The 6,559-nt window shown below is 39.6% G+C and overlaps 1 non-coding gene across 1 annotated transcript; it reads right to left on the bottom strand.

The window, feature by feature from the left end:
* Positions 1 to 3,300: 3,300 nt before the first annotated feature.
* LOC120084285 lies at positions 3,301 to 3,407 on the bottom strand. Its single transcript, XR_005483650.1, has one exon. It is a non-coding gene; the product is annotated as a small nucleolar RNA R71 (small nucleolar RNA).
* Between the last annotated feature and the right edge of the window lie 3,152 nt (positions 3,408 to 6,559).

Genomic DNA, 6,559 nt, shown 5'->3' with positions numbered 1-6,559 from the left:
TGCCCATGAACATCATCTTAGAGTTGGAACTATTCGACATCTGGGGCATAGACTTCATGGGACCATTTCCACCATCAAATGGTCACAAATACATTCTATTGGCGGTCGATTACGTTTCCAAATGGGTAGAAACGGTATTGTGCATCGCAAGCGATGCGGCGGTAGTCTCCAAGTTCTTGAAGAAAAATGTTCTCACTCGTTTTGGCACTCCACGAGCCATAATAAGTGATGAAGGCTCTCACTTTGTTAATAACATCATCAAAAAATTGCTGCTTAAGTATAACATCCTCCATAAGGTAGCCACCACATACCACCCACAAACAAATGGTCAAGCTGAAGTGTCCAACAGGGAAATGAAGCTGATATTAGAGAATATGGTAAAACCTTCACGCAAAGATTGAGCAATGAAGCTAGACGATGCCTTGTTGGCATATAGGACGGCCTATAAGACACCTATAGGCATGTCTCCGTATGTGCTGGTGTTTGGAAAGGCATGCCACTTATCGCTCGAGTTGGGGCATAAAGCAATGNTAAGACACCTATAGGCATGTCTCCGTATGTGCTGGTGTTTGGAAAGGCATGCCACTTATCGCTCGAGTTGGGGCATAAAGCAATGTGGGCAGTGAAAAGGCTCAATTTTGACTTGAAGGCCGCAGGGGAAGCAAGGAAACTTCAGTTGGTCAAGCTTGATGAATGGAGAATGCAAGCATATGAGAATGCTAAAATTTACAAGGAGCGCACAAAACGTTGGCATAACAAACAACTATGCGAGAAGAATCTCCAAGTCGGACAAAAGTCTTATTATTCAATTCACGGCTACGACTCTTTCCTGGTAAATTAAAGTCACGCTGGTCCAGACCCTTTATAATCAAAGAAGTATTCCTGCATGGTGCGGTCGAATTGACTAATGAAGAAGGGACCTGCGCATTCAAGGTCAACAGGCAAAGAGTCAAGATATATCATAGAGGTGACTTTCATCGAGAAAATACATCCGTAGACCTAAGAAATCCTGAATGAAGAAAAATTGAGTTGTCCCTGCGTTGTTATGCGATAGAAACTCATCAGGGGCGCAATTCTTTTGGAGTATCCTTTTCTTATCGTTGATTCATGAACTCACACTACTCTTCTTTTATATCTGTTATCATTTATTTATCTTTTTTTTTTTTTTTACTCTTTGCATCTATAACAAGAAAAAAGAAAGAAAGAAAAATTTTGTTAACTCTGTCGTTTATATTTTTTTACCCTTTCAATGTTTTTTTTGCAACGATCGTGGTGAATGATTGCAGAGGAGCTAACGATAACTGAAAGATGCGGTAAGAGGTCCAGCCACCATAATTGAAGAAATCAGCTCGCCGTAAAGAAGGATGCGATCACAAATAATGCAATCGACAAAGCAAATTTGGGGGTTGTATCTTTCCTTGACTTTGTTTATTCCAAATTTCGCACTCTCGCATCTGATTTTAACTGTGATAATTTTATCATCGCATCCTCTTTAGTCGGTGTAATCATTAAATATTGATTACTTTAGTAAATCACCATATTATTTTTCTATGCCAATTATGATTTCAATGATGAAACACATGTCTATATTTTTCATCATATGCACTAGAGTCAACTTAATTTTAGGACAGTCAATTCATGAAATATTTCTAGAAGTTAGTGGTCCACCAGCTTTCTTTCAAACTGACTTTTACGAAACCTCCTAAGAGCATTGCATGAATTCTTTCAATCTTTCAGTAATGAGGACATTGCTGTGTTTAAATTTGGGGGTGCGGTATTTATTTTCAACTTTGCTATTTTTAGGCATAAAAAAATCATAACGTTGCAATCGAATCCTACTTGTAGCTGGATGGCCGCATGATACATGAGGGGGCAAGCCAAAACGAAGGTAGGAATCGTGATCAACGCATACATAAAATGATCGCAACTCCGCTACCAAATGAGCATGAGTTTAGACTGAGAATGAGCGCCTTACTCGTAGTTGGATGTCCGCATGACACACGTGGGGCAAGTGATAACGGGCAGAAATGCACGTTATCATAGTACTAAGTTCTTAAACAATGTTAGAATACGTTGATGAAATAGGTTAAATTGTTCCCATTAAGCATAAATTCTATAATATTGCAGTCGCATGCGTCCAACACATTAGAGTAGTTGATCTTTACATTTTTGTGCAGAATATGCGTTAACGCAATGCAGAGATTGCGATCATAGGAATACATTAGTCGAGCGCAACTTCACCGCAAGACTTTGTATTGATCGTGCTTGCAAACATTCACCCAAGAAGAATCACCGCAACTTGGTCAGCGCAACATGGTGGGCGCATCAGCGGATGAAAGGACAATTAAGAGTGATGGAACAGAAAGCTAACGGTAGTCAGATCCAAATAGTACTCATTTCATCTATCAATGCAACTTTCGTTTCTCAAATCCGCCATATTTATTTATTTCTTTTTAACCAACGCAATCAATAACCAAACACTTTATTTATTTTCTCCGTTACCACAAAGTTTTCATAAAAAATTATCAACGTAATCTATTTTCACAAATCCCTGTGTTTGACCCTGGACATACCAGGAAACTTAGAGGAATTTACACTTGAATTCTGCTGGAGAAACTTGAGTGCAAAACGCAATCTATCAACGCATATCATCCATCTTTTAATTCATAAAAATAACGCATCAAGTTTTTAGCGCTGTTGCCGGGGACTTCAGCAAAGTAGTTGTTAACGGTATTTTTTGTGATTTCTTTGTAGAACTCTCAATCTCTAGCGAACTATGACCCGAAGATTGAGAGAACATTTCTAAGGAGACTACGAGACCGCCAACAGCAACCACAATCCAATAAAGAAGAGATGGCAGAGCAGCCTAGAGGTGGAGCACCAAGTGATAATAATGTCATGGTGAATCCGATTCTGTTGGCAAACGATCGCAATAGGCCCATTAGGGACTATGCATCGTCAAACCTCTATGATTTCTCTTCGGAAATCATGGGGCTTGCCCTTGACGGAAGCAGATTCGAGATGAAACTGGTGATGCTGCAGATGATCCAGACTACAGGTCAATTCGGAGGAAGGCGTGGCGAGGATCCGCACGCTCACCTCCGAAGTTTTATTGAAATCTGCAATACTTTTGTGTTCCCTAAATTCTCTGCTGAAGAAGTTCAACTAACGTTGTGCCTATTTTCTCTCTATGACCAGGCTAGGAAGTGGGCTTATTCGCTTGAACTAGGAGAGATTACTTCTTGGGAGCAGGTAGTGGAGAAATTCATGAAATAGTATTTTCCACCTACCAAGAATGCAAGACGAAGAAAGCTTATTACTAATTTTTAACAAGATATGGACGAATCGCTCAACGATGCTTGGGTGAGGTTTAAAAGGTTAGTCCGAGATTGTCCGCATAATGGGCTACCAAATTGCCTTCAAATGGAAATTCTCTATCACGGTTTGAACCCTGCTTCGCAGACCGCTGCTAATGCGATAGCCGCTGGTGGTCTGCTTGACAAAACTTATGAGGAGGCGAAGAATATTCTGGACCGCATCTCCAAGAACCATGAACACTGGAGAGAGAGTGACCAGAGATTGAGACTCAAATATTCTGACGCAAATAATGGTGCCATTGTTTCGTTACAAAATCAATTGACCGCATTGATGAATTTGATTCAAGGAATGTTGATCAGTAGCCCAACACCGCAAGGTGGGCAAATTAACACAATAAGTCAAAACATCGTAAGGTGTGTGACTTGCGGTGATGGACATGCGACGAAAGATTGCCCGCAAAATCCACAGTCTGTATATTTTGTAAAGAATAATCCCTTTTCAAACACTTACAACCCCGGGTGGAGAAACCACCCCAATTTTGCTTGGAAGAATCAACAACAAAATTTTCAATTTGTGGCGCAAAAAGAAGGACCACCAGGATTCTTCCAATGCAACAACAATTAGCAGAGTTGTGAAATCCGGATTTCTATTTTCCTTACTTAAGCAAGTGATAAAAGGAATTAACTAAGTGAAAGTTAAATTCTAAGTTAAGGGGGAAGGAAATTTCTAAGTGTCAAGTAGATTTTCTTTGAATAAATTAAGTTGAGCTTTAATTGGTAAAATTGTAATTAAATTTGTATAAATAAGTTGAGTAGGTTGATGAGAAAGTTAGTATGAAATGGTGAAGAAAGAATGAGGATTTGAAAAGAAAAAAATATGGAATTGAGTTGGGAAAGTTGGGGAAAAATAATAAGTAGGTTGAGCTAGTGTGGAATAATATGGAAATTGAGTTTGTGAAATTTCGGCTAAGTATAGAGAAGTTATGTGAAATGTGTTATGGCTGAAGGACTGAGAAAAATATGGAATTTATGTGAAATGCGAAAAATATGGGAAATTACTTTGGAAAAATTTGGTAAATCCATGTAAAAGTATCACAAAGTGGTGAGCAAACATGTATGGAGAACAATGTTCGCAGTAGCTAAGAGCGAGATCGTTGAGAGTGAGATCAGCGAGATCGTTGAGAGCGAAATTATTGAGATCGAGACCAGCGAGATTGGAGAGGAAATGGGAGAGAGTGAGATTGGATAGAAGATGGGAGAGAGCGAGACCAGCGAAAAAGTTAGAGAGAGCGAGAGTGGAGAGAGTGAGACCAGCGAGAAAGCTGGAGAGAGCGAGAGTGGAGAGAAAGCTGGAGAGAGTGAGAGAGAGAGCGAGATTGGAGAGAGCAAGACCAGCGAGATTGCTGGAGAGAGCGAGAGTGAAGAGTGCGAGACTAGCAAGAAAGTGGGAGAGAACGACATTATCGAGAGTGGAGAGAGCGACACTGCCGAGAGCGGAAAGAGCGACACTGCCCAGAGTAGAAAGAGCGAGAGCGCCTATGCGTTAGCCGTTCTTTATCCGATTCGAATGTCACGCCCACGCCTCGCCTATGCATTGAACGGCCGAGCAAGCTTCTGGGTGATGTATTTGGATGCGTTGGGGTGGATTATGCATTTAAAAACCCTAATTTGGATACAAACAAAGCTTGAAGACGTAAGAAAAAATGTCAATTAAAATCTAGGTGTCCGATTAAGAGAAATTCTTAAACCCTAAGAAATTGTGTTGGATGCGTTTGGGAAAGAACACATTGAATCAAGGTGAAGTCAGCTTACGTTGATAAAGGGAGGATTAAACATTTGGTCATGCAGCCAAGTAGGTGCTATCAATCCCACGAGCAATTTGAATGCCTATAAATAGGGAGTTGGGATTTCATTTTCAAATTACACAAAAATCATAAATTTCGTAGAAAAAGTAGAGGGAAGTGAGGGTTCAGAGGAATGTGGCAACTTTGGATGAGGAGATCTTCCAATCTACTCGTGCATTTGGAATGATTCTAAAGCCATCTAAAAGCTCTGAAAGTCTAGTTTTCAGAGTAGGACTGCCAGAGGAAAAGGCTCAAAGGAACTGGGCTGAAGGTTAAGAAGAATGCAGAAGGGTCAGACTTTCGAATCAGTCTGAGCCAGTCTTGAAGATTTTGAGATTCCGGCCAAACCACGAGAAATTCTGAGCTGAACATTTAGGGTAAGATTCCTAAGACAATTTAGAATAAGTTTGTAGAAGGAAGTATTTCCAAATAAGGTACGGAACTATGAGTAATCTAAGTTGTAAGTTGAATCTGGATTCTAGGGGTGAAAAAGGGACCCAAAGAGCTACTAGAGTGAAAAGTTCCTAAGAGTTTGAGGTGAGTGGCTAAAATGTTTTCGAACTAATTTTAACTATTTTGATTACAAACGATTCACAGAAAACATGTTTTCGAAAATAATTCTCATGCCTACTAGTTTTATAAAGTGGTTTCCAAACAAGATCTGAATTGTGTTGTGAACGCATGCCTATTGTTGAAAAACTATTTACATATGTATATGTATTGATTTTATCCAGCATGTGTTACCATCTTTAAAGCCATGTTATATATGTGTTATACTGTACATGCTTTAAAGAGAAAATAATTAAAGAGAAAAGTTGTTTATAAATAGTTTTGGTAAAATGCGATGCCGAAGTACAAGGAGAAGGCATCCACCCAACTAGATACTGAAGTACAAGGAGAAGGTATCTATTGGTACTGAAGTACATTGAGAAGGTACCAAGCCAACGGGATTCTGAAGTACGTTGGAGAAGGTATCCTAGTAGCTCGATATTGAAGTACAAGGAGAAGGTATCTGAGTAGTAGTACCTAATGTGTGAAGGTACTTAGTGTGGCCACAGGTGAATAAAGTCAGAGATTGAGCAAAAGGGTTCTCTCTGGACTAGTAGTTGGTGTTGGGATTATTTTACCAGTTATACAGTACTTTGATTTGAGAAATGATTTTACTGTTTTATGTTTAAAACAGTTTTATATACATTACGCTTGGAAAATATTTATGCTGCAAAAGTTTATATTTCAGATAAAACTATTTTCTGAAATTATGCATGTTTTCTCGGTCACTCATTGGGTGTAAGCTCACCCCGTTTTCAAATGTTTTTGTTCCCCCCCCCCTCCCCCCCACAGGTAGCGGTCAAATCCTTTAAAGATAGCTCAGTATCTGCTCTACCACTAAAGGACCAA

The sequence above is a fragment of the Benincasa hispida genome, chromosome 8 (genome assembly GCF_009727055.1).
Source record: "Benincasa hispida cultivar B227 chromosome 8, ASM972705v1, whole genome shotgun sequence".
Taxonomy (NCBI): domain Eukaryota; kingdom Viridiplantae; phylum Streptophyta; class Magnoliopsida; order Cucurbitales; family Cucurbitaceae; genus Benincasa; species Benincasa hispida.
The sequence above is the reverse complement of the archived record's forward strand: the minus strand, read 5'-3'. Positions and strand labels throughout refer to the sequence as shown.